At 48.1% G+C, this 27,537-nt stretch overlaps 1 protein-coding gene across 20 annotated transcripts in view; it reads left to right on the forward strand.

Moving 5' to 3' along the window:
* The first annotated feature begins 704 nt into the window (after positions 1-704).
* MAP2 (microtubule associated protein 2) overlaps positions 705-27,537 on the forward strand; it is a 180,162-nt gene continuing 153,329 nt past the window's right edge. For 10 of the 20 annotated variants that reach the window (XM_084524714.1, XM_084524716.1, XM_084524736.1 and 7 more), the window contains exon 1: positions 707-823. The gene's annotated coding sequence lies outside the window, so the exon portion shown is untranslated. Of the gene's footprint in view, positions 824-15,202; positions 15,284-27,537 lie in introns of those variants that run through there. The other 10 variants (XM_084524722.1, XM_084524726.1, XM_084524729.1 and 7 more) reach the window with 5 other exon arrangements.

Below are 27,537 nucleotides of genomic sequence, written 5' to 3' on the forward strand. Positions count from 1 at the left end.
GTTAAGGTTCTGTCAGACTGGCTTTTGCACATTCATTAACGATAGAAAAACAACAAAGAAAGCTGATTTGTTTAGGAAATGGAAAAGCTAATAGCGCCCTATTCCACTCTTTGATCTCCAGCGAAGGGAACGGAAAGCAGGGGGCACTGACTGCAAGGTGAGGTGATGGTGTCTCGGACGTTCACCAGAGGAGCAGGGCTGCTTTGAGGGGCAGAGGATGAGGTGCGATGAGTTTGGGAAGCGGGTGGGTGATGAAGGGGTACTTTCTGCTGCCGAGCTCCGTGCGGGGAGCGGCTGGGGGCTCTGCCACCACACGGTGCCGTACCCCTGTCACCGAGCCGCCTCCGGGAAGAGAAGGGAAGGGAAGGGAAGGGAATGCAAGAAGGGAAGGGAAAGCTGCTGGAGCATCACTGCGAGCCCCCGAGGTGCGGGACCTTCGGGGCCATGTCGTCCCGCGGCGGGGGCGCTGCCTCAGAGGCGGCCCCGCCATTTCGCGCGGCGCCCGGGCCCCTCCGCAATGCAGGGGCCGCTGCGGGCGGCGGGCGAGGGGCGGGGCGGGGCGGGCAGCGAGGGGCCGGCCCCGCCGCCACCACCACCACCTCCAGCACCTCCAGCGCCACCTCCGCCACCGCCGGGGGGCCCTGGGGGAGCGGGGCCGGGGCCGGGAACGGGGCCGGGAACGGGGCCGGGGCGGAGCGGGGGGCGGGCCGCGGGGCTTCGCGGCCCGGCGACAGCCCCGAGAGCGGCGGGGCGGGCTGAGGCGGCGGCGCCTCCTCTCTCAGCCCCTCGGCGTCCCAGTGCCGGCGGCCGCTGTGGCGCTCAGGTAAGGGGCCGTTGGGGACCGTTGGGAGCCGTTGGGGGCCGTTGGGGGCGCGGGGCAGGCGCTGACAGGACGCGGAGTTGGCGCCCCCGCAGCCCCGCTTGAGGGAAGCGGGGGGTGCCCGCTGCCCCTCACGCGCCTTTTGCCCCTCGTAGGAGGGCTGCCCGCAGGGTTTCGAGCCCGCAGGGTTTCGAGCATCTCCAGAGCGAAAAAGCCGGCGAAGGACGGAGCCTGGCGTCCCCTCCCGCCCGCCCTAAGCCCCTCTGAGGGGATCTGCGAGGCTGAACAAAGGAGGCTGAGACGAGGAGGGGGGGAGCGAGGTGTGTGTGTGTGTGTGTGGGGAGGGGGCGATTTCCCCCTTGCAATTTGCACCGGGGAAGCAAACAGACAGAAGAATAACTCCCTGCGTTGACTGGCTCTGCCACAGAGAGGAGGCAGCGGTGCTTTGGGGGGGGGTGACGGTGAACAAAGCCTTTTTTTGTGAGGAAAAAACGCTGCGGAGCGCGCCCCGCTGGAGGTGCCGCAGGTGCGGTGAGTGCCGGCGGGGTACGCGGGCTGTGCTCCCCAAACCAAGGCTGCGCGCCCCAATTTGTCGCCTATCGCGTCTGAGACGCTAATTGCCACCTGCCGCTTGGCTGAGACGTGCTTTGTGAAGCAGCTTTGGGAAAGAAGGGGGTGTGCCGCATGCCGGCAGAGCTGCTTTTGGGGTTTGAGATACGACTGTAATGCATTTCCCTATGCTAAGCTGCAGCTTTCAGGTTTCCTCTGAATAAAGATATTCTCTGCGTTTCATGTAGGCTTCTTCCTGATATAAAATAGCAGGCTTTCACACAGGAGTGGTCATTAACATAAAACCCTGCATTAGAAGGCGAGGTATACATGCATATTCTGTAAACCTTACTTATTCTAGGCTTCTGTCAGCCCTTTCCACGATCCGTCGAGCCTTTGTGGCTGCGACAAGGAACCTTTCTCCGTCCTTTCTCAAATAAATCGTTTGCTGTCCAGCATCTGTGCTGCTCCCGGTGCAGCAAACCTGCCCCTTTTGTTTTGACAGGTTCCTCCTCACCAGGGTGAAGCGCCTATCCTTTCTGTTCTGCCTCTCCCCCTTCCTCCGCAAACCTTTGTTTTCTCCTTGTGAAAGAGCCTGTTTCTTTCCACCCGTGCTGGTTTAGACTTGCGGGGATGTCTAGACGTGAGATGTCAGAACCGATGCACCCAAGAAGAGGTTCAGCTGCAGGATGTATTTGTTTGCTATAGCTTCTCTCCCTTCCCACCCTGCTGGATGACGTGATTACAGCATCTCAGCCCTTGCTGAGAAGCGAGGGAGAATGTGCTGAGAGAGCATTACCTAGTGAAATTGCCCCTGCCATGATTTCACAGATCAGGAAGGAGTGAATCACTAACAAAGAAAACGGGCATCTCCCCTGTGTGTGGTAGAAACTCCCTTCAGTTAGCACAGAGGCAGTCCTGTTCAGTCTGGATAGGTGTCTATTTCTGCTGTGAATGTTTCCAAAACATAAGATGTACGGCAAACCTCAATCTCGCTACTGTAGCACCTAGGTTTAGGAACCCCTGACTTCCTCACTGCACATTTTATTTCTCCTGTTTGCAAAACGATGCACTTGGCAGTGGGCAGGACCCCAAACTAGATGCGGTACCGAGTCTCATGGCACTCAGGCCCCAACCCTGTGGAGCTTTCGGATGAGCTACACCAGCGCACTGCACCCCTTTGGCTCAGTGCGAGCATCCACAGAGCACAAATAAAGCACACGAGCGAGCCCTCATGCAGCAGGGCTCCGGGAAGAAAGGTGATTTCAGCAGTCAGGTGCAGTAGTGCAAGTTCCTTCTTTTCATCTCCTTTTCTACCAAGGGACAGGGTTTGGTTAACAGCACTTTGCACTTTGTTGCACCCATATTGCAGATTGCCTTTGGTGTCTGAGAGAAGCCAGAGGGCTGGCATCCCCAGAGTAAAAAGTCACCGTTGTTCTGTGGAGAATTTTAGCCCACTTTGAATGCGGAGGGCAGTTCATTGAGCCTGTAACACAGTTTGTTACGTAAAGCAGCATCTGAACCCTGGATTTAGGGATCTGATGTAATTTTTATGGCGCGTTATGTCAGTGCCCACTTAGCTGTGCTCTTTAAATATATTCTGACAATAACAAAAATAGTCGTCATTTAGTGACTGACCCCTGAGGTCTTGTGCCTGGGCATGAGTGATCACAGTAGTCCCTAAATTAATTGCTGCAGTCTGGGTTATGAATTCCCTTTATGCTCGTCATTTTTTCGGAAGTGTGCCTTCCTTTCAGCCTGTGTCATGCTGCTTTCTGTATGAGTTAGTGTTTGCTAAGCCATATACCTGGCTTCATGAGAGGAAACGTTTGCTCTGCGTACTGACACCAAAGCCGTTCCTGGCCCTGTTCTTGGTGAGCAGTTGGCTGAGCTGTGGAAAGTGCTAGAAATATCTAAACACAGAAATGGATGGGTGAGGCCCACTGCACGCTCTGCTGGACTGTTTCAGCAGTCACCCTCAAATGTGGCATTTCACATACATATGTGAGTGATGGGTTTGTTTTTTTTAAAGGGGTGAGAAGTCAAAAAGACTTGCGAGGACTGTATGATAATGGCTTTCAAAAAGCTGCCTTTTTATTGCTACAAGCTCTACAAACTTGGAAGGTCCTGAGAGAACTTGTACTGCAGCTGCAGCATCTGTCAGATCTGCAATCTGATATGCCGCGATAAGACAAGTGGCAGCTAGCTTAAGGGAGGAAAAACTAAAAGGAAAGCTCTGGTAGCAGTACTGCTCTCTAACCTGTGGGATGCTCCAACACCCTGAGTACAGACCTCTTTTTCCCTACAGTACCAGGTACTGGCAGTGACAGAAATTTGGATAACTGCGATATGCTGGGGCCTTGGGACTAGGTGACTTCCCAAGGTACCTCCTGAACTGAATTAGCTGGCGAGCTGGGTGTTGCATTTGTGTGCTCCTTTAAACTCCATGTGTGTACTTGATTAGGGAGTAAAATGATGTGTGTGTTCATATGTACAATTGTTCCCTAGGACTCAAAGATGCTTGCTTTGGTCCATCTGGATTTATTCAGTTGTTTAAACATATCCTTAAGTGCTCTTGAAAGTGAGCCGTAAGCATGCTTTGAAGTAAAGCATGTTTTTAGCTGTTCTGTTGAAAAGAGAGAGTCTGAATTCAGGGTACACGGGCTCAGTTGTGGAAAACCCCTGGTGATGTTTGGTGGTGCTGAGGACTTCTGGAGATAGCACAGAAGTGAGCAATGTTCCTTGAAATGACTGGACTGCTTATCCTTCCCCAAACACGCCGAGGGACAGTATGGATTTCCTTTTCTTTTTGCTTCACGTATGGGTGTGCTTATTAGCAGCACTTCTGTATTCTGTAGTGTATTTTAGCACCTAAGAAAACAAACAAATGAACAAAAAAAAAAAAAAAAAGACTGATTTCCACAGGGTGGAGCTGATTCAGAGGGACACTGATGGAAACAAAGGTGGTTTCTTAAGCCATCTGCCTCAGCAGAGGAAAAAGCTTTTCTTTCGGGGGTAGATTTAATCACTCGTTATGCTGCTAAGCTGTAGGAGAGTGTTTCAGAAGGACATTCAATGTGGCATTTGTAATTGCTTTCTAGGTGTTAGAAGAAGCCTGATGCATCCAGGGGGTTAATTTGGGTTGCTGTGGCCACATGGGTTAACAGTGCTAGCTGCTAAGCAGATTTGAGCTCTTGATTGACCCATTTTACTTTAATTGTTTGCTGCTTTATTAGGGAGAAAGATGAGCTAATGCAGTTGCTCCTTATGGTTTTACACTCACCAGTGTTTTTCCCTACAGCAGATGAAACTTAGCTTTGCTCTTTTGTCTTGATTGGGGAGGTGGGGCCTGTCACAATCATTCAAAATGCTAACGAGGCAGCAGTGCCAGTGTGGGTGTTTGTATGCAGTATCCAGTGTCTTTGTTAGGGGGCTAATTCAAAAGGAGTTGTGGTGAAAATAGGAGACTTTGGCAACCTTGGTAATGTAAAGATTTACCAAATCTTTGTTTCCTCTAATCAGTGAGGCAGGTCAGCACTGGTCGAGTCATGACCAAAATTATGGTACATGGTTTCTCTTCTAACACTTCAAAACATGTTGGTTTTCTAATTTTATGTGGTGTAGTAAGTATTTATTTATTTTAGCACATGATGTCTGTCTTCCAGACAAAATACGCATGTGTGTTTGTATGAGGAAGATGCTGACCCTGTTATTACCAGGGGTGTTAGGTAGAGAAAATCAGTGTAACTGCATTGACTTCATTGAACCCGCACCTGACTTGCACCATCTGGAAAGAGCTAATTCCCTTTTCAGCTCTGTCTCCTTGTTACTGAAAATGTGGGATACTTCTCCACTCGAGGGGAATAATCTGTTTATACCTGGGAATTCTTGGCTTGTGGATCTGTAGGTTGAATTCAGCTCTTCTGGTGAATTCTCCTCCTTCATTTGCAATTGATGCTTCTGGATACAGGGAGCTGAGGAATATTCCTTGCCTCCTGTTGGTCGAGCCCCACTGGGAAGAATTAGGAGGAGATTCCTGATAGTGGCACTGCCTCGCCCTAATGCAGTTAGATCTCAGCAGCTTCCAGTGAGTTGAGTCTATGAAAACTTGCTATTCTGTTGGTGAAACATGTCATTGCTACCCCTGAGGGAGGTTTAAATCAAATTTCCAGTATCTGTTTGCAAAATTAGCTGTATTTAATGCGTATGCAACCTCTGGATGAACAATATTAAAAAAACCAACACAGTAGGCCAATCATGTCAGCTAACTTGGCAGCATTTAATTACAAGACCTATTGATTCAATCAGCCCTATGTTTTCACTTTATTTTCTGGACAGAATGATAGGAGCTGGTTTCTGGTTTAAAACTAGAGGCTGTCAGCTCTGTTTTGAGGAACATGCATTATCGGGTAGAGCGGCCGCCTCACCCCCTGAAACCTGCCTCTTTTCTTGAGCTTCTGATCTCAGGTGCAGTTTTGATGAACGAGGTGAGAAAACGCCTCAAAACATGAACGTAGGGCAGGGATATTACAGGAGCTCAGAGCAGAGGTAGCTTTGTGCTTTTGAAACTTCTGGCCCCAGGCCAAACTTGATCCTGAGATGAACAGCAGAAGTGCTGAAGACCTTCAAAAGTGACCTGGATGCTTTACGGCTGGGCCAGAAACCCAGACCTGCTGCCTGGGAGAGCAGATCTGTGCTGCTTGGCCTCCTCCCCGCACAACTCAACTGCAGCCTTGTCCAGGCTGTGTCCGAAGGAAGCCCAGCTGCCTTTCAGGTGGAGCTCAGTCTCTTTTTTTTTCCTCCCCTCACATTCTGTGGAAGCTATTTGCGATAAGTTGCTAAGCCCATGCAGGCAAGTGCAAGGTGCTGTGCCTTGAGAGTAAGGGCCCCCATAACCTCGGGGAGGCTCAGAAACTAATGGGCGCTGTGAGGCAGGCCTGTTTGCTTTCTGCTGTGAAATGGGCTGAAATTCCACGTTCAAAATCCCTGAATTTGAAGGGTTCAGATCTGGATCTGAATCCTTATGCTGCGGGGCTTGTGTTTGCTACCAGCTCTTCCTGTGCCAAGCTGTTCTGTTTGCTGCAGCAACCTTGCTGTGACCACCAGGGCAGGGCAGGAAGATCTGATCCCCCCCCGGTGAGGGCTGTGTCAGGGCTCTGGGCCCCGGGCTGTGCGCTGCAGCACCGTGACTCTGAGCACTCTTATCCCATGCATGCAAAGGTCAACATGACTCACTTGTCCCCTGGCTGACTGTGGGACAAAGAGACCCCCAGCCTCCAAAAGCCCCTGCCCCGTTCTTTCATCAGCTTCCACGTGATCAGGTAAGATGTGTTTGGGTACCCGCCATGTGGGATCACTCAGAAAGCAGGGCTGCTCCCTTTGTTTGAGCTACTGGGACTGGAGCTTGATCAACAGCAGCTGGACGTGTGCAGTCATTGTGCCTCTCACTGAGGGATCCCTGTTTGCCAGGGCCTGACATGCTTTTCAGGTGTCTCAGGCTGCTGCTCAGGGGTTGTATCGCAGGGTGTGGTGGGCAGGCTGCTGCTGCTCCTGTTTGCAGCAAGTCTGTGTTCACACAGTTAGGCATTTGCCTGCTTCGCTTGAGTCATGCTGAGCTCAATACCAGCTTTTATTTCCCCCAGCAATTAGAAATCATTCAAGAAGGCTGAGGAAATCATCCAGGGGCTTCGAGAGGAGAGGCACAGGTGTGTAGCTGAATGGTTTGTGAGGGAACAGGGTAGTACAGCTTGCTCCTCAGGGGCTGCTCAGTAATTCACATCCTACCCTGCGTGGGGTGGACAGAGCTGCAGCTGGGTGTGCCAGTCCCGTGCTGCTTCCTGGCCCCCACAGTTACCCTGCTGTCCCTTCCCTGCACCTGTATTCCCAAACCTGTGGAAGGCAGCCCCGAGACTAGGAGGGAGGGTTATTTTCCAGCTGAATGGACAGAACCAGAAGGTGTAACTGCTCGCAGGTGCGGAGAGAGATTTCTGCATGGATTGAGTAAGCTCCTCTAGGCTTGGATCAGAGCTGCTCTCAGTTTGCAGTGGTACGAGGAGAGCAGAGTTTGGCCCTCAGGATGCTCTCCCAGGCTGTCAGTGTGCTCAGGATATGCTGGGGAGCTGGGCTCTGCCTGCCAGGGAGTCCAGAACAGGCCTGGTGGAGAGGCTTGGCATGTCAGGAAGGACAGTGACAAGCTAGGTGTTTTTGTCCCTAGCGCCTCCCCCTTCTTTCTCCCGTGATTGATTAGATGCCCCATTCAAAAAATTTCCTCTGGGAAAATGATGGAGAAACACATAAACCAGGAGGAAGGAAACTGAATATTTCTTCTGGTTTGGAGAGAGAAAATATACATATTTTGTGGAATGGTAAAGGGAAAGTTGGCAGACACACACGAGAGTAATTAAAAAAAAAAAAAAAAAAAAGAAGAAGAAGAAGAAAACCAAACAACCCTCTTTCTGTGGGGGGGAGCAGTTAATAACATGATTCATTCCAAAGAGCGAGGGATGGAGCAGGGTAAATAAGGGCTTTCAGGCCGTGGTGTTCCGCAAAGTGAAGCTTTTCAGGGTACAGAGAGCTGCTTGTGTTTTTGAATTAGACTTAGCAAAATATTGAACGTAAGCATTTCATGTTACCCAGTGCTATCTGTTAGAGCAGATAATAAATCTATGGCTGAGATGCTGAGTGCGAGGCATTTGATAATGTGACAATATCTATAATTTAACGGGCTGCCAAAATTAGCAGCAGTGATTTATAGCTAATATTTACAATCCTTCAGTTAGATCACTTAAATGGCATGCTACTAGTGTCGCTTAAAATGGTGTCAGTACTTGGATTGCAACATGTAAACGAAAAAAATATTAAAAGTGTATTTCAGTGTGAAGAATCGAGAACTTCTTTTCATGAAATGCATGGGGGAAAAAAAAATACCCGTAGTCAAGCTGCATTTGCTTGCAGTTACCATTAGTACAACGCTATTTCTGTTGGTGTGAAAGCTGTTTTCAGGCAGGTTTTCCCTTCTCGTTGTCATCCAACGTTAGCAGTAAGTGGAATTAATAATATGTTGCAGAGCTTTAATGTATTAATGGCTGCCGTCACCCTCGAGTTAAGAGCACACCTGATCACCTTTATGGCAGCTCTATTACACTGATCCTGCGCGTGCCTGGGTGGCTGTGTGTGTTTGTTTGGATGTCTGGGGATTGGACCCGCGTGTGACCTGGCTGGAGGGGCCAGCCCTGCTTGGGATTATCACTGGCAGGAGGCAGGCAGGCTGCTCTGCTCACCCACCTCTGCAGCCCTCCTGTCTGTTTTGCCCTCTTCTGGGTGAGGGATGACTCGTGCAGGTGCCACCCGTGTTGCTAGATGTGTAATCACGGTGCTTTTCAGCTCTCTGGTTTGGCTGGACTAAGTCATCTTGGAAGCCCAGATTGGGAACTCAAATTAAGGCGCTGCCAGCCAAGGAGCGCCTGCGGGAGCGATGCTGTGCCCAAAGCCTGGGGAGGTCGGCAGCCCCGAACCGAGTCTGTGCTAGCCAAGGGGCTTAGCGTGGTGTTCCCAGGTCTGTGCACTGCCTGCTGGCGAAGTATCAGTCTGTTGCTCCTACCTTTCGGAGTGTGTTGGTTCCAGGGCTGCTTAGGTCAGTCACAAAATCTTGCTGTGAAATCCTCCTGTGAACGTGACCCTGCTTGTTGCCCTGCAGCACCAGTGGATGTGTACGCTACTGACGGGAGAGCAGCCTTTGTGACTGACTGCTGCAAGAGGCTGACAGCAGCAGTTTGCTTGGCGTGGAGTGAGCACCTTCCTGTTTTGACAGGTCGATTTGATTTGCTAATCCTGAGCCAGCAGATAGAAATACTGATGACTGTGACAGGGCCGATGCTTCTTTTTTGGGTGGGGTCGCACCTTCTGTTTGCTTCAGGTGCTCGGACAGCATCATGGTGGTGGTAGCACTTAAAGTTACTTGTTTACACTTCGAATTAAGTGTTTTAGGACTAAATTTATTTTACAGTCTATTACAAGCAGGCAGAGGGAATAAGAATTTGGGAAATAATATTGGGCAAACCCAATGGTTTCCCTACCTCAGGGTATGGAGCTACAGTTAGTGCAGAGCTGGTGTGATGGGTCGTTTGTCTGAAATACCTTCCTGGTCAGCACCAGGCGATGGGTTTGCCCCTCTCGCCCTGCCATTCTCACATGAATTTCAGTTTTGAAGTTCCAGTCTTTTGGGGGAGATCTGAGACAGTTTTGTTTCTAATTTGTTTTCTATCTCACAGCAAGATTTTTCTGAAGAGGGTGGGGTTTTCTTTTGCATTTTAAGCTAGTGCAAGATCAGCATCGGTGGCACTGCTTACCCAGTGTGTGATGGGTAAGTGATCTGCTGCTGTCCTGGAGTGGGCAGGAGGATTTTATGATGCACTTGTGCTTCCAGTGGAGCCACCACTTTAGATAAATACCAAACCATGGCGTGCATCGTGTAGGCACCTGTCTGCGCTTCCCTTGGAGAACTGCTACTTGAGATGCAGTGTGGTTTTTCTCTCTCTCGTCTGGCAGTGTTTTGGCAGTTTTGCCTCACGTGCCTGAGGGAGAGGAAAGGTGAGTGAAATACCAGCTTTCTTCTGGCGGGGGAGTGATCTATGCGTGTATTTAAGAGGCAAAAAGCGAGGTCTGATGCATGCATTACATTTTTCTTTGAAAAACTTGGTGTGGAGACTAGTTTCAGCTGTAGCTGTTGGGTTTATTTTCAGAGTTGATGCAACAGTAGGAACAGAATTTGCCTGCCCAGGGCTTCTGGACAGACTGTTGTACAATAGAAACAAAGAAGCAGCTGTCTCCACATGCTCCCCTCTTCTCCCCATCCAAACACGATCCAAATACAACTTTCTTTTGGGCTCTGTTCCCCTCGTGTGTCTGCAGTTGGAAAGCCTGGCATACCTACTGCCTGCTCCGCTGCCCTTACCTACAGGCAAGGCACGATCGAGATGGAAGCGTCGTCCTGCATTAGTAAACAAGCCCTGCCCCACGCTGTGTCACCAGGCAGATGAGTAGCTCCCCGAAGAATGTCTTGAGGCTTGCAAAAATAATTTTTATACAGAAAGTTTCTGCTATAAAAGAGATTAAAATATGCAAACAGTCAAATGACCAAGCGAGTGTGCCTCAAGACTAAAGGTGCTGTGTCTGTAGTCACTTGTTAATATTGCCCTTTCCATGCTGGATTTGCTTCACAGCTGAGTTTTAAAATGCTTCAAAACTGGCAGTGGAGCTGAGCTATTTCCCCTTGTAGTGCAGCTCTGGCTGCCTTTAAGTGTGCCTGTCTCTCTGTTTGTTGCTTTTCAGTTCAGTCGCTCACTTTACATTGAAACTGCTCTGGGCAGAGCTCCGCATAAATGAGCCTGTGATTAAAAAAAGTGGGTTCACTTCCCAAGTAAGTAGATGAAACTATGGAAGAAGAACCTGTGATATTCCCCCACTGGATCCTGTTTTGAGATGTGGCGTTACTCCTCCAGTAACTGCTGTTTTTTTTTTTTTTTTATCCTGAGGACAGCTGGAGCATTGAGGCTGACTCTCTATAGCTCCCCAGCCCTGCGTCCCTTTCTGTGTGCTGGAAGCAGTCCGCAGGCCTTTTCTCTTTGCTGTAGCAAAACTCAGGAGATGCTCTGTGCCCCCCAAACATCAGCGCAGCAGCAGGGTCCCCTCTGGCCTGTCAGCCAGTGGGAACCAGGAGCAGCCTGGGACGAGGTCTCTTGGCAGCCTGGGCTTATCTCAGCTGAGCCTTGGGGGTCCTGCCCTGCCTGCTCCCACAGCACCTGGTCCTCGCCTGACCCTGTGGGAAGGCAGCTGGGGAAGTGGAGCCAGGGCAGCCCCAGCACTGTGCAAAAAGGGCTCGCTTCCTGCCAGCCCGCTGCTCAAAAATGCTGCAGAGCCCTGGCGTTTGTGTCCGGGAGCTGGAAGGCTTTGCTTGTCCGAAAGACAGGGACTTCAGGGAAGTTGATGCCCCCTTTTGAAAGTAAAAGCCGGGATCTACCCTCCCTGCACAGGCTGTTTTGCTCCTTGAAAGATGTCAAACTACACCAGCTGACAAGCTCGTCCCGTGCTTTTTCAGTCACCTCTTCGCATGAATAGTTCTGTTAGTTCTCAAACACTGCCCCATTTTTTTAATTATTTTTTTTTTTTGGTTTTAAGTGAAGGGCAGAAGATGCGGGGCTACCCTGGGAATGTACTTGGCTCCCTTCCTGCTGACGGGCAGAAATACACTCGGTGCCGTCTTTTGCTGGTAGTCACAGGGAGGCGTGTGTGGTAAAAAGCAGCCCTTCCAGGCTTTCTGCTGCAGGCAGAAAAGCAACCTGCTTGCAAGAAAGCCCTTGCTTGTGTTGTGTCTTTAATGGAGGAGTGTCCCGAGGTGGAAATTGCCTGCCTTAGAATTAGAGGAGGGATGTATGCTGCGAGGAAAAGCTAAGCCAGGAAACACCTGGCAGCCAGATGGCCCCTAGCACGCTGCGTCGTGCCCACACCTTCATTAGGGATTACCCTGGCTGTCTCCGGGTAATAGATTTAGAGGTTTGGGGTCACTGAGAATTAGAAAATTGTGGCCGGTTGCAATTAAACCGAAGTTATTTTTAGAGGACAAAGAGCCAAGCTGGGAGCTGACTTAGAGCCACTTGAAATGTTCGGGCTTGTGTGGTGTTCTGCAGGTGCCCCACAAAAGAGCCCACAAGAGCTTTGGTGGGGCACAAAGCAGCCTGGGGTGGTGGCAGGTGGGCTGGGGACAGCGATGTGGAGCTGGTATTATTCTGCTGCCCCGGGGCAGCTGGCTTTGGGGCTTTCTGAATAGTTCCAGGAGCAGCACAGAAGGGCTGCAGGCTGCTCAGGCCATTAGAGGGGCAGGACTGTGTGTTTTGCTCTGTGATTTACAGAAGCCTCGCTCGGTGTCTTACACTCCTGTTTGGTCTGTGTTGTGTTTTGTATTTCCCCTTTGGCGTGCCTGCAATTCAGAAAGGGCAAACTCGTGTAGTTTTGTTTCAGTTGTGCTAACACACCTCTTCTGTGCCCTCCTACAGCCCCCGTACGTGCCTGCCCACGCGGGCAGGTAGAAGAGGCACGGCAGGACTGGGATGTGTGGGTGGGTTTTGGCTGCCTCACTGCAGGGCTGGAAGATGGGAGTCACTTCTGGGACTCTGTGGCCCTCGTCTTCAGGCTCTGGCTGGGGCTGATGGAAAGGGCTCTAGGTAGGTCGTGGGCACAAGAAGCCAGGCACAAACTTTGGTAGTCCTGTGGCTGTGCGAGATGTCATTGCCTTCCTTACAGACGCTTTGGAGCATCTGCAGGAAGCTCGAGTGTTGTTCATTGCTTCCGTTCTCGTGCCGCCGCTGGAGTAACAAGAGTATTGCTGGCATTTGTCCACTGTATTCCCTGAGCATCTTCTTTGCAGACAATAGATCTTGTCTCTTCCATTTTAAAACTCGCTCAGCACAACTCGAAAGCATTTACCATTCAAATACCACTTTAGTTAGCTGTTGCTGCTTATATTGCAGCATGTTGTGGATTTCCTGCAGTGAGTTCTGAGTGATGTGACTCAAAATCCACGTTTTGAATATAATTTCAGTTCTCAGGTTTCTACCAGTGGGGTTGGTGCTGCAGCTGAGATCGCTATTAAAGACAAGGTAACTCGCATTACGCAATGGAAGTGTTGAGTATATTTTTTTAAAGATGAGCCAGTAACACCCTACCACATGATACGGTGTGGCCACGTGAATATGGAACAACTCTGTCATGAAAGGGTGGATCAAGTCGTCCAGTAAGTCTTTTCTTTTTCTAATCTCTGTGAATCTGGAAGACTACATGGCATTTCTTATTTTAGCCATGGGACAGGAAAAATAAATCTCAGTTCTTGAAAGCTACTGCCCCAGGTTAGACAATCTTTACATTAACAGTTTGTTATCCAGAGAGGTTCGAATATCCTTTTTTTTTTTGTTGTTTTGTTTTGTTTGTTTGTTTTTTTTGTGGATTGATTCTGTCTTCAACCTGTATAAAGTCCCACAGCAGCATCTTGGAAAGAAGAACAGGGAGAATGTGCCCAGAGGATTTACTGTGCTGCTGTTGTTTTTCTCCAGAGAGGAGCCCAGCTGTTTTGAAGCTGAAATAAAAATGTAAATTATGAGAGAGGCATAATTAGGGCACTTCCTTGAGACAGTGTCTCATGCAGGCAGCTTCAGCCCTTGGAGGGTGTGTGTGTTTTTTAATAGCAAAGAGATGTTGGAGCAGTAATGAAGGAGGAGGCGAGGAGCAGCTGCATGCTGTGATGGTGCTCCCTGGCTCGGGGAAGTTGTGACAAAGAGCAGAGAGCTTGTGCTTTTACCCCACCAGATCTGCTGGTAATATGAGTAAACCTGGTGAAGACTTTGAATGTGAATTACTGCTCCACTAACACTGATACTAACAACAAGCAGAAGCTGCTGGTGTGCATCCTGTGCCATACAGCTTGTATGGGATTTGTAGAATCAAAATGGGGACTTGAAAGAGCAAACCTCAAGCCAGTCCTCTAAGGGGCATACTTTGCAGAGACATAGGAAGCAGAAAATCAGGCACAATAATGTGGTTTTGGTCAGGGTGTTTTGAGCTAATTGTGGGGCAGGAAGCCTGAGCATGTACACGTATGAAGTGGTAGGGAGAGTGGGAGCTGAGCTGTGGCTGGAACGGGCCTGCAGGAGCAGGCTGGGTTTGTTCCCAGCTGGCAGCTGTCTGCAGTGTTTGTCACTTTTCTCTATTAGGTTTTTGGCACCTGCTTTTACACTCTCGGGAGTGCTGCACGTTTGTGTAGAGGTGCTTAAAGCTCTGCGTGTGTCTGACAACTTTGGGATATCAGCCTGACAGGTGTGCAGCTCCCTTTCCTTGTTTCTGTACATTTTCCCCTTGTAAGTCCTGTGATGTAATTATGTATGGGACGTTAATGGTAGAATAGTTTCAAGACTCCAAACTTGTACCCATTAGTAGTAGTAACTCAAGTTTTTATAATAGTACTTTGCCTAGGGTATGTGGTGAAGTACTTTACCTTATTGAGGTAAGTTTGGTATAGACATTCATGATCTAAAGAGATCTTAAATGGTCTGAGTTTTATTGCTAGGGCCAGCCTACAGTTTCAAAATGGAGAGAGACTCCTTCCAGCCTGGCTTCTTAACAGTGCTGTGAAGTGGTGGTGTGTTTGATGTAAAAATGTTCTTGTACACCAATGTTTAACTTTGAAGGCTAAGAGGCATGGATAATGTTAGAGCAGTATTTTAAAACAGCATTTTTTTTTTCATGTTATCTAGCTTAACACATTAAACTGCTCTAAACACTGAAGAAGAAAATAAAGCAGATTTTTTTTTTCCATTCTAAAAAGGCTGTGGTTTAATTTTGGTTTTGCCATTTAGATTTCTATGGTGACAATTGGTAAAGCCGTGCTGCTTGTCAGATGGAGAAGTGCATGTTCGTAAAATGTCATTTAAGATAACTGGAAAATGCCTGGCTGGGCTAATGCTGTCACTTATTGATGAATATGTCATTTATCTAAGCAAATAGCCTTGATACTTTCTGTGATCTGCTGGAGTCATATAAAGGTCTGCTTTAAATCTTGTATATTCAGGATTTCTTTTTTTTATTATTTTGGAGATAAGACTGGTATATAGGGAACTTTCCACAAGAGCCTAATCCTGAATCTGACAGAATTTTGTAGGAATGACTGCATTTCTGTCAAAGTTTTAAGTTAACACCTGTCCCTTATTAGAGAATTATCCCCGTTCCCCAATGCCATCTGTTAGTTACCAAAAATTCTGCAGAAAGATTTTTTTTTTTTCCTTCTAGAGTGCTGAGGGCGTCAGGATTTCTTACAGAGCTGAGCTGCGTCCCTCTGAAGTTCCCCACGGCTTTCCCATGCTGCTCAGTGTAGGTGCCTTTATTCATTCTCAGCGAACTTCCCGTTTTACAGCCTCGTTCTTGCAAGCATATGTATGTATGCACACACATAACCACTGGGCTGAATGGAACTTGGTACCCACATACACTGGGGTCGAACACTCGGACAGTGCTAAACAGAAGTGCCAGCAATAGGGCCGTTACTGCCCACACGTGAGGGCTGTCACCTGGGCAGTTTCCAAGTGAAACATCTTTCACCTGCAGTCATCAGTGCTGCTTCAGCCAGTGTGCTGCTGAGGCATGTGCATGACTAACTGCGTCCCGCCTTCCCATGCTACGGCAATAGCTCTTCCACGTCCAGAAAGACCATAAATAGGAAACTTTTCCTATGACAGTAATGACTCCTGGAATCACTTAGTATTGTACCAAAGGGAATAAGTTGTTGGAGAGAAAATATTTGGGTAATCTGTCGAACGTGGTATGTACAAATGTGTATGTAGTCTGTCCCGTGGAAAACTCTGAGATCTAAAGGATAGCATCTGTGTTGAAATACGAACATTCATCTGGTAACCATCTTGATAACCCACTGACAAGAAAACAGCTGTTAACTCATCTCACTTGTTTCCTGTTTTGCCCCCAAATTGCCATGCTGACACCTGGGTGGCTGTAGTTATTGGTAATTACGCCCCTTGCTCCTGTCCCTCGGTGGCATGGTAGCATTTTTGGTTCTACAAGCTGTAACTCTGAGGACCTTAGTAGGCAGAAAGAGGTTTTGTTTGTTGCACGGAGAGGGGGAAGGCTTCGTGGTCTGTTCCCTCTGCACTGGAGGAAGGGCTGCGGTTGTAAGGTGCTTGGCAAGCACTGCACTCATCTGAAGGAAGGGAAGGCAGCTGCTGTGGAGGACTTCAGCGAGGGCCCTGGCATCTTAGCATGAATCCAACTGGAGCGAAGGGCTGAAGGGTGGCAAAGCGATGATACGTGATCTGGGTTGGGTTAGGTTCAGTGGAAGGAGCCGTGAATTGTTAAATAGCGTCTTGCATTGAAAAAGCTTCCGAGGGCAGACTGTCTGTTGGGGAATAATAACCCTCACCAATGGAATCTTTGACTCGCAGACATTTGTTATCTGGGACCCTCAGAAGAAATCAAGTGTGCTTTACTTTTGGTTGGTAAAGTCAGTACTGCACCTATTTTTTAACCTGCTCATAGCTCTTTGTTTCTCCACAAACCCGGGGGAAGGACAATAAAGACTTGGATGAGATTTTTAGGGATTTGCAGTTTTTTTTCTCTTTGTCTTTACTATTTCCAACAGATTCAATGAATAAATTTGCTATAGTTTTCTAGAACGCCCTATGAGCAGCATATAGACCTTGCTAAAGATGTTGCCTTCATTGTTGATGTCTGGGATTTATGATGAGATTCCCTGGGAGCTGAGAGCTGTGTAACAGCATTTCCTATCTTCGGAGGGGGAAAGCGTAGATCCCTCAGAGCATCGCTTGCCAGTTCACAGAAATCACAGAAATCACAGAATTTTCTAGGTTGGAAGAGACCTCAAGGTCATCGAGTCCAACCTCCAACCTAACGCTAACAGCCCTCCACTAAACCATATCCCTAAGCTGTACATCTAAGCGTCTTTTGAAGACTTCCAGGGATGGTGACTCCACCACTTCCCTGGGCAGCCTGTTCCAATGCCTCACAACCCTTTCTGTAAAGAAGTTCTTCCTAACATCTAACCTAAAACTCCCCTGGCTCAACTTAAGCCCATTCCCCCTCGTCCTGTCACCAGGCACCAGTTGCTGCATGTAACTTGGGGCAGTGACTTTTGGGGAGGAGGAGGGAGGTCTCCCACCTGTTTGGGCCATGAATGTAAGTGCATATGTAAAGGTAAGTGTTTGTATTGCTTTTGGGTACACTGAAGTAGCAGAGAGAGATCAGCTTGTGCTAGTTGAGCCTAACCACATTGTTTTAAAGAGAGCTGATATTTCTAATTACTCTTGCTGTATGTAGTGTGCTGCGGACTTGATGGTGCAACAGTTGGGACCAGACGGTAGAGTCTGGATAGCTTGTTATGAGTGTGACAGCTATTTTCCAGTAAAATAGCCAGCAGGCTTTATGGATCGTGGTGTGTCAGAGGAGGGTCACCTGCTCAAATGCTGCCAAACCAGGCTGCTCTTTGGGTATAAGTGAAATCGGCCTGAATTAGTTGTTGGCCATTAATTAATCTCTAGTTTACTGCATTCGAATTTAATTTCGGCATTTGCTTATGAAAGCCAAAATGAGTTTCTGGTGGTGTGTTGTTTTCTTTTTTTTTGTTTTACACTGGTGGTTTGAAGCCCTGGTCCTCTAGCAAAAGCCAGGCTATCTGTGGCTAATCAATGCAGGCATGTGAGGTCCCGGTGACTTCACTAGGGGTGAGGAGGAGTCTGCTTGTAGGCTATGTTGCAGGATTAGCAACTAAAGCATGATTATGTGCTTAACAGCATGATTATTCCCTTTGTTGCCCTTCGGACAGTGCATACCCTGCTGTGGCATTGTCCTTAGACCTTTCAGGCCTTTGGGGTAAAACTCACCTGTTCTTATGAACTTACCTGTTCCCACTCCCCTGCTCCTGCCTTCCTGCATTACTTCCGAGGCAGAAGGAGGCTGCCTTCTTCTGGGCAAATGGCACTTGGCATCTCCTCTGTCGTGCAGGGATCTCTGGGTCATCTCGTTGCCTTCTTTACAGGTTTTGAGCTGAAGAGTGTTGCTCTCAGCATAGGGTCTTAAAGCCCTAATGCTGTTCCCAGCGGTGCTGCCGATAGCACCGTGCACTGCCCAGGTGACCGTCCTGACCTCCTGATTCATAAACTTTCATCAATGCACATCAGAAACTTGAATCCCACGAGCCAGCTCCAATCAGCAGCTGAATTGGGGCCAGACTCATTAGGGGAACCAACAAGTCTCTCTTTGAGTGCAGGGCACACAGAGGAGAAAAGGGCAGGTCTTAAATCAGTGTATGGTTTGATTGTTTTTATTTTCCCAGGGGCCCTGCAGCAATGTAATGCAGGTTTTTCAGCGCTGACATCACAAAATGCTGGGACATGCTGCCAAGTTCATGTGGGTGGAGAAGAAAGGTGGTGTTCTCAATTCTTACAAACACTTGCACTTCTGTTCTCAAGGAAGAAAAAAGGAACAAACTTTCCTGATGATTCTCTGAGAATGTAAATGCCACATGAGCATGTTGGCTAAAGGCAGAAATGGCATTTCCTCTGACTTCACTCCTCAATTGTCTTGTCCTAGTTATGTAAGTTGTGTTCTGTCAACTGGAGCATGTGTACAGAAAACCAGTTGGAGAACTCGGCGAGTCATTTATCACCTCCTCACAGTTTCCAGCAGAATTACTCATACTCGTGGTTGCACTGAGAAGAGCGTTCAGGTATTCTATGTCACAGGATTCAAGTTGCATCCCTTCACTGCTAAACTGAATATTTTTTGTTACGATCTCTCATATTTAGGCTGCAAAACTTGAAAATTAGCATGAGCATCTATCATTTTCTTTAAGAAAGCAATTCAAAAGCTTTTTGTAATCACGTCACTTCTTGATAGAGGGAGAATTGTTGGGCTAAAATCATTCTTGATGAAACTTCAGTTCTCTTAGTAGATGAGAAATTAATCTTCACACTTACGTTTACATCTGCTACAGACTGCAGCATGGGAGGGATGCTTGTCACCAGTTTACACGCATCATTTGCTTTAGAACAGTACGCTGACAAGCCTGATAGCCTGTTTTCTTTATTGTAACCAAATCTGAAGGTGCTTTTCATTCAGACCTCCTTACGGAAATGAATTATGATGCTTATGTAAGCGATATGCCAGGTGAGTTCCTTAAAAGAGCACGGACAGTCACTTTGTGGCTACCTGAGAGTGCCCAGCACAGCCTGAAGGTGGAGGCACTCCTCAGGGGCTCCTCATTCGGGTAGGAGCACAGCAGAAGAGGTTTAGGGCTGGCTGGACTCTCAGGGCTGTCTGGCTTGCTCTCCTTTCATCTGTCATGAAGCACTTGCACTTTTGCTGCGCTGATACGAGATGGTCTTTTAAAGATGCTTTGTAGTTTTTCTTAATCTTGTTGTCAAGTGCACTCTGTAAAACGAGTGTTTGGCTGTTGCAGAGCTCTGAGATGCTGCAGGGCTTGGGCAGTGTTACATGAAGTAATGATGGCAAACGGAGTTCCTGGCAAGCAAAGGAAGGGGCTGAGGGAAGAAGAAAAACAAAAAGCCTCCAGCCTGAAGTGGAAAAGAGGGCACGTTGTTTAGCTAAATATGTGTGAATCTAGAAGGTTCTCCTGATGTTGCATGGATCTGTTGCAGTGGGGAGATAAATTGTGTGGTGGCTTCAGCAGAGTGGAACATGAACAGAAGGACACGTTTGGCTTTGCCTCTTTGTGCATGCCCACCCTGAGAGTGCTCGCAGCTGGGAGCTGTTCGCCGTAGAGCTGTTCATCACAGCAACAAAACCAGCTTGTTCTGCTAAGCACTGGCACCAGTACTGGACTGCTAAATCTTGTTTGCTGTAATTGGCCTAGTGGTGCTTTGGAGTCAGTGGGGCAAAAAACATGCTCAAGATTTGTCCTGGGATCTTCCTTGCAGGCCACAGGTCTTAGAACGTGAACTCTCAAGTTACTGTAGATGAAACACCAGGGAGATTGGTCTCGGAGTCCCGTGGGGATTGTGGAATGCCAAATGAACTCCTCGTAATTTACTTAATCCAAGTGTGTGTGTATTTTTTCAGAAGACATTCTCTAGTGAGAACGCTTTGTGAAGCAGCTAGTGGAAGCGAGGTACAGCTGGGGCTCCCAGCTGCCTTCTGAGAGCAGCAAGCTCCTTCTGCAGGACGTGCGGGTACGTAACGGCCTCGCATCCGACCTCCTGCAGGGGCAGCTAGGCCAGAAATCTCAGCACTCAGTAGGGAGGGGAAAAAATTATTATCTTCAAATTCTCCCTGAAGTCCTGGCAGGCAATAACTTCTTAATATGACACAAATATGTCCGTGGGTCAGAATAACTGTGCTGATACAGTGCCTTGCAGAAAATGTGCTTTGCTCCCAGTTTCCAGCATTCTCCTTGCTCTTCCCTTTATAGTTAATGCTGCAAGAGGTTTTTTGTTAGTCATTTTTCTTCCAAAACACAAATGCTGCTCTGCGTTGCAGGAAGTTTGTATGTATGCCTCAGTGGTGCAGGCTACCATTTGTGCAGCTCAGGTTGAGCAGCCTGAGCACAGGATCTTTCCTGTTAGTCTGAAAAACGAAGGTTCTCAAAGAAAATGACTACAAACATTTGTTTCTTACATGGATTGATCTGTTGCCTTCCATATGTTTGCAGATACGGACATGGGGCCAAAACTTGTAAGACTGTGTTCAAAAGGATCTAATGCATGCCTCTGTGAGATGAACACAAATGCTGGTTTTTATTTTATTTTTGTGTACGCAGTCCCAGTAAATCAGAAGGCAGCGTGCACACAGCTCCCCGGGGCTTGCTGCTGTGTGCTTGGCGTCCCCTTGTATGTAACGCCCAGGAGAAGGCTTCCCAGGTGAGGAGCTCCCTGCCCGGGTGGGTGGCTGCAGGGGGCTGCGTGGGGTGGACCCCTGGCTAAATCCCTGTGTCTCCAGCAGCCCCTGAGATGTCCCAGGGGACCCGAGGCCCTCTGCTGGAGGGGAAGCAGAGTACCTGCGTGCTGGTACGGCTTGGGGTGGCATGAGACCAGAGGAGATGAAGGCCTTTAGGTCTTGAACAGGGGGCGACAGTGTGTCTCCAAAAACTGTCACCATTTCAGCTCATGAAAGAGGAAAAGAGCCCTAGTGGCCATAGGCACCTTTTTCATTTTAATAGGGAGAGCATGTGTGAGCTTTTTGCTCAATTAACTTTTCCTAATGCTCTGTAAATTTGCCTTCAGTGCATTTGCATTGTGTTCAGATTATCTAATCAGCTTCCGATGCCTCCTTTTATTTTCTCCCCCATTTCTCATCTGCACTATCAGGATGAAAGTCAGTGCTCTGCAGCAGTAGGTTTTGCGGTTTGAGGAGACAAGAGCTCTGTTTAGTGCAAGTTGATTTAGTGCCTAAAAATAGAAAAGCCCTGGCTTGTCTCCTGGATCAGGTGGTTATAGTGGTGAAAACCACCTGTCACGGGAGGATTTTGTTTGCTCCTGGGGAAGTAAGTATTCTTCTGACAAAGGAGAGTATGCAACTGCAGGAAAATGGCAATTGGAGCTACGTTAGCATCTGATGTCGACTGAAAAATGTATTGAGTGTGCTTAGAAATTCCAGAACTATTTTTCTGCAGTGAAGACCGTATCATGAAGACCTTCCGTATTTTTAGGGATTATAGGATAATAATAACTCGGCAGTTAAAATTATTTAGGGTTGGAAGCTGGCTTCAGATATATTCTCCTGAGAGTAGATTTCTTTAACCACATCATTTAAAAAAAAAAAAAAAGTTATATTTAGAGTGAGATTAAAAAAATTCCTAGCAGTCTGTCATCTGGGGCTGGATCTCTGTGATGAGAACTGCGAACTTAAAAGGAGAAATGCAATTCTGTAGACATCTTGCTTTTTGTGTAGAACTTCTTAAAGTTCATTGGTGATTTCTGGGGCTAGGGTTTTTTACGGTGTTGCAACTTGATGTACTTGCATATAGTCCCGATGTGCACAGGGTTGAGCTGATTTTGGGAGTGCTGGGAGGTGCCTGGGTGGGGGTAAGTCCTGCATGCACCCACCTGCCTCGCCAGGGACACATACACACTGCAGGCTCTGTCCCTGCATGCCACTGGCTTCTAGTGGAGCTGGCTTCTTAGTCACACAGGCACTCTGTGACCACGTCCATTTGTGGATGCAGGTCCTGATCTGCACAGCAGAATCTTTCTGCTTCCACTCAAGTCCCTGGAAGAGGAGCAGTTTGCTGTGAGAAGCCCTGCCTTCATGGTGAGTCTGTGGGGGACGGCCCTCCCTTCTCCTGTGTCTCGAGGAGAAATGTCTGGCACAAAACCGGAGTGATCTCCAAGAAGTCATTCCAGCCTGCTTTGCAGTAATTCTCCCTGTAAGTCCAAGTGTTTTGTTTGGCAAACCAGCAGTAGTGTCAGGCATGTTGAGTGCAGTTTCCTGAAGGAAAAACAAATGCCTCCCTTTAATATGGAGAGTTAATTGGTGGTTTTATTTCAAAAAGAAATTGTTACGTGTTTCTGAACGCTGGATGGAAAGTCCTGGAAGCACAGGAGCTGCACTAGTGAATGTGCAGCGTGAGTGCAACGTTGGAGATGCTGTCCTGCTGTGCACAGACAGGCCTGGAGGTGCTGCCCTGGGATGTGGAGGTGCCGAAACAACACCCTGTAAATAACACATCTTGGTGGTTCTTTTGCTGTTTGAATCATTCTGGCATTATTCATCTAGCCCCGAAGATGGAGATGTAACGTTTAAGGAATTAGCACGTTTTTTGATCAATAACTTAATAAATTACTGGGGAGCAAGTCACCCCTTTCCATTTGAGATGTGTGACCATTCAGTCCTCGGCCCTTCCAGGGCCATGCACTCACCAGGGTTACGTGTTTGAGGTGGCAGCCAAGGGCAATCTCTGCTGACATAAACCAGTGGTGCCTCGCAGCTTGAAGGGTTGTGTAGCTCCTGCTGGCAGGCTGGGGATGTGTGCTAGCCTCTGTCCCCTCTCGTGTTGCTAGGCCTTCTCTGCACTTAGACTTGGCTTGCCCTCACACAGCAGATGCTTGCTGGCAGCAACTGAGTGCTTCACCATTTTTTAAGAGGACTGCAGTCACTTAAAAAGTGAGGGATCAGAGACAGTTGAAAAAGGTTCGTCTTCCAGGCGTCTGGTTAGCTGAGAGCATCACGTGCCACTAGAGCATCTTCCTTAGCCCCATAAATGCGGTTGCTGCACAGAGACTCACATTGGTTTCCAGGACTTGGTGAGGGTTTTGCCTTTCACTTGGGCTCAACTTTGAGTTGCTTAGGGAAGTTCCATTAGGCTGTTTTTTTTTTTTTTTTCTTGGTAGGAATTTCCAAAACAGGATATTCTGTTCCAGGAGCAGAGGTTTGCCAGAAACGATGCAGAACAGATACCCTAACTTACTTCACTGATTTTCGTGAACTTCACTCTTCTGTTTCTGTAAAAAGCAGAATTCTAGTGCTTTCCTATCTTATTTATGTGCTTTGTTTTTAGCTGGAGCATACAACCCACCCTTCAGGCAGGTCATCTGTAGAATCACAGCTGAGTCTGGGAGCTCACATCTGGAATATTCTGTCCAATTTCAGGTTCCCCAGCATAGGCAGGACATCGATATGCACTGGAATGAGTCGAGTGGAGGGCTGCTAGGGTGATTAAGGAGCTAATGAGGTACGAGGAGAGACATGCCTTTCTTCTGCCTCGAAGAGAGGAGCCTGCAGGGGACTATTATTGCTGCCTTCTGTGTGAAGACCGGAGCCTCACGAATGGAAACTGGTGCCAAAGGTCAGATGTGCTGAGGGCAGCTGGCTGTGGGGTGACTGCAGCCATCAGCCAGAGGTCTGGCATTGGCTGCGTGCAACAGAGAGAGCACCGCAGGCGTTCACACCTTGCTCTGGCCCACTTCACTCGCTGCTGATGTTCTTTCTTGGGGAAACACCAGGGGATGTGCAGAAGGAGCAGTGCAGCTTTCCGTAACGCGAGGAATTGTCCTTTCCTGTCCCTGCACGCAGTACCCAGTTCCTAAGAGGGATGTGCTTGGGCTGGAAAAGTCCAGTTGAGGTGGCAGGGAAGAAGCTGTAGTGTTGTTGTGAAGAGAGAGGGCAGACAGGCCAAGTGGGTCAGCAGGAGATAGTAGCACAGAGAGGAAGAGGCAGCTTCTGTCTCTGGCACCTCCAGTTCAGCTGCTGAACAACCACAGGGGCTGCAGACAAATGGTGACCAAAATAGCAGTTTCTGCACTGCAGCTATTCCCTGGCAGCAGCACGTCTGCCACTCAGAGGTCACTTTTCTTCTCCTCTGGCCAGTCTGTGGGTGACAAATGCTTTTACCAAGATAAAGCTGCTGGCTGTCGCTGCAGCTTGTGCCAAGGTTAAATCTCTTCTGCCTGGTTAAGGTTGGCTTCTGGAGGTAGGACGTGAGGAGTGCTGGGGAAAAAAGCAGGAAGCAGCGCAGGCTCCAGGTGTGCGTGATGGTTGGACTCTCAGATTTCTTTCTTTAAAAGCTGAGAACATCTTTCAGGAGCCCCTAGCAAGTTGAGAGAAGCAGCATGCTTTGTTTGTGGTAATATCAGGTGGTTGAGGTGTATTGCTTTGGTTATGGTCTCTCAATCCTTGTACATGAGTACAGCTGGGCTCTGCCAGGTCTGAGCAAACGAGCATGGCAGCTGGGCATCTGAACATGGTGTTAGTGTGCCCTGACAGAGCAGGGATCTTTCTGACCCCTGCAGCTTTATCTGGCGGGTTCTGATGAGACAGAATTAGCAAGTTCTTTGGAAGTAAAACCTGTTGTTTCTGCTGTCCCACTGTCATTGCTACACAAAAAAATGTTGATGTGTCCTTTGCAGTCGTGCTTGAATAGATGGATCGCACACGCAGAAATAAACATCGCGGCAGCAAAGGAAGACCAGCCAAACCAACAACAAGCAAAGGAACAAAACAGCTCTGTCTGGCTGGAGATGCTTAATTAGTTCTCCCGTGTGGTCTGCCTTTCATCCTGCTAACGCTGCTTGGGTTAGGATTAAAAATAAATACATCGGTATTTCCAAAGCATGTAGTATCTGGGTATTGTCCCTTTGGGGAAGGGGGGCAGCTCTTTAAATGAGCAATTCTCCAGAACAGAAGGCCTTATAAATTTTATGATGCAACACACAACTCTGTGAGGTCCTTATTGCATCTGTGGCTCCACGACATGTTTGGTATAAAGTAAGAATGGACTGAGAGCATTTTATTTTAACGCTTGGTAAGTTGTTGCATCCTGTTGACTTTTTCTTAGCAGGGTGGCAAGTTCATTTCCCCCAATGATAATCGTATTATGATTTAAAAAGCAAGTTTACTGCAGACAGTAAAAGTGGTCTTCTGTGAATGGTTTTAAAAAAAATTTACATTACACAGTTAATGTTTTAAAATAGCAAAAAACAAGTATACCACTGCTGCCACTGCAAAGCTGGAGGTGCTTCTTACCTATTTAAAAATGAGTATTGAGGACTGACTGCATTATAGGCTTCCTCCCCCATGCTGCGTAATGGGCTGAAAATATTTGGCAGGTTTTTTTTCCAGGTGTGCCTTACAGAGCTATTGATTGCCTGGACCTGAAATCCTCCGGGTTATTACTGTTACCTTAATTACAAGGCGTGTGTCTAGACAGACAGTCTTCTGCTGACAAATATATTTGTAGATTTTATATTCTTGGCGAAGACTGATAGAGCTGTGCCAGATGTGCATCAAGCAGTGAGAAGATTTATTTTCCAAGGACATAACGAGTTTCCTTTGGGCCTCTGGTATTTGGAGCCATAATTGATGAAGCCACTTCTTAATTGGGCTTAAGGGCGTAACTGTTACTGCGAAGGAGGCAGTCATACAGCTCCTGGGAGAGAAGCCGAACAACAAATTGATGATTGTTAATCAATACGTCCCTTCCCTTCCTAAACAGAGTGGAAAACAGAGCAGTGTCTGTCAAATGAGTATAGAAATTATTGTTAATCCTTCTGAAGAGCCTTCTGGTGGTAATGAAAACACAGTTTTCATTAAACAGTGTAAACAGTTGAGAAGAAACAAACATACGTGTCCAGCTGAGAAGTCGTGAGGAGGAGATAAGCAAGGCGATAGTAACGGGGCTGTCAGAACCATCTGAAAGCCGGAGGAACAGAGAAGAAAATCAGCTTTGATTCCAGCAGCTAATTTAGGACAAAAGGTCAGGGAGGGCAGCAAACCCCAAACTTCACTAGTATTTAGAGTATGTTGTGAGACATGCCAGGATGTGTACGTATGTAGTATTTTTGTTACTGGACTTGAAGATTTTGCTTGGCTCCTAAAACAGAGCTTTCCCTCTTTCATTCAGCCATGGGAGAAGTGAAGTAACTCTACGGAAATCTTAGTGCCTGCAGAGAGCTGTCAAGTGGAGCAAAGCTGAGAAATGTTCAAGTGACTCTAGGAGCTGGGGCTTAAGATGTCACATTGCTTACATAGATTCTAGGTGTCCTTGCTGTAAAACTGTTCGTGCTGCAGTAGCATCTGCAAGTGAGGCATGAGGTATAGTGCGAGTTGTGCCGGGCACGGACTCACCCAGACGGAGCGAATTGGGATTCACCCAATTACCGAGTGGAGTTCAGAGCTGCTCACTGCCCCACCAGCTTCCCCAGCACATCTGGGGGATGGTTGCTTTCTGGTGTCCACCAGCCTGCACGTGTTGGGGGACGGCTGCCTTTGGAGGACTTTGCTTTGAAGCAGCAGTATCTTCCCTGGGCTGGTTAGGGCTGGCTCTAACACAGCTTGCTTTCAGAAAGACTGAAAAATTACATCTTTAGCTGGGTTGCTCCTGTGTTAATAACTGAACTGTGAGCTCCGCTCCGAAATGCCTGGGACCAGGTGTGAGGTGTTCACGTTGCTGTCGGTGGGTAATGAGGTGTGAGGCTGTACCAGCTGCTCACCCTGCTGTATCGCACCTCCCTCCTCTCCTCGTGGCGTATCTCTCTCCTGAAAGGTGTTTTTTTTGTCAGAGGACCTGCAGGAGTTGGATCCCTTCTGCATCCTTTTTGTGCTTTTTTTTCTTTTCGGACTGTTCTGTTTCTGGGTGTTTATGCCCTGCTCCTGTCCCCAGTTTCCCATTGTGCTGTGTTGTTGGTCCCAGCCAGCGGAGCAGCGCCGTGTCCTGTCGTTCCCACAGGGCCCAGGAGCACGGCACGTGGCTGGGCGCTCTTGAAAAGAGAGGTCAGAGAGTAATAAATGATGCTCGTTAGGCTAACTATGTCTGACAGCCCTGGACACCCAAAGAGGACAGGCGTGATGTTTTAACCTAACTATTAGGGGGTCTAATTAAGTTTAAATTAGTTTTTTTTCCTCTGTGTTTGAATGGGAGAGGGTTTTCCCCCTTCGAACACGCTGTCTAGGTCTTACCTGTGAACTTAGGATCACGAACTGTGCAAACCTCTTAGCATCACCAGGGGTAGTACACATTGGCAAGCAAGAACACAGATCTCTGTATTGATTTGTGTGGTTGGAGCTCCGTGTAGCTGCCCGTGTGTCAGCCCAGACCTGCTTCTGGGTGGGAGCCCGGCAGCAGCAGCAGCAGCAGGCTCCCTTCCTGT

This window comes from Aythya ferina, assembly GCF_964211825.1.
Source record: "Aythya ferina genome assembly, chromosome: 6".
NCBI classification, from domain to species: Eukaryota; Metazoa; Chordata; class Aves; order Anseriformes; family Anatidae; genus Aythya; species Aythya ferina.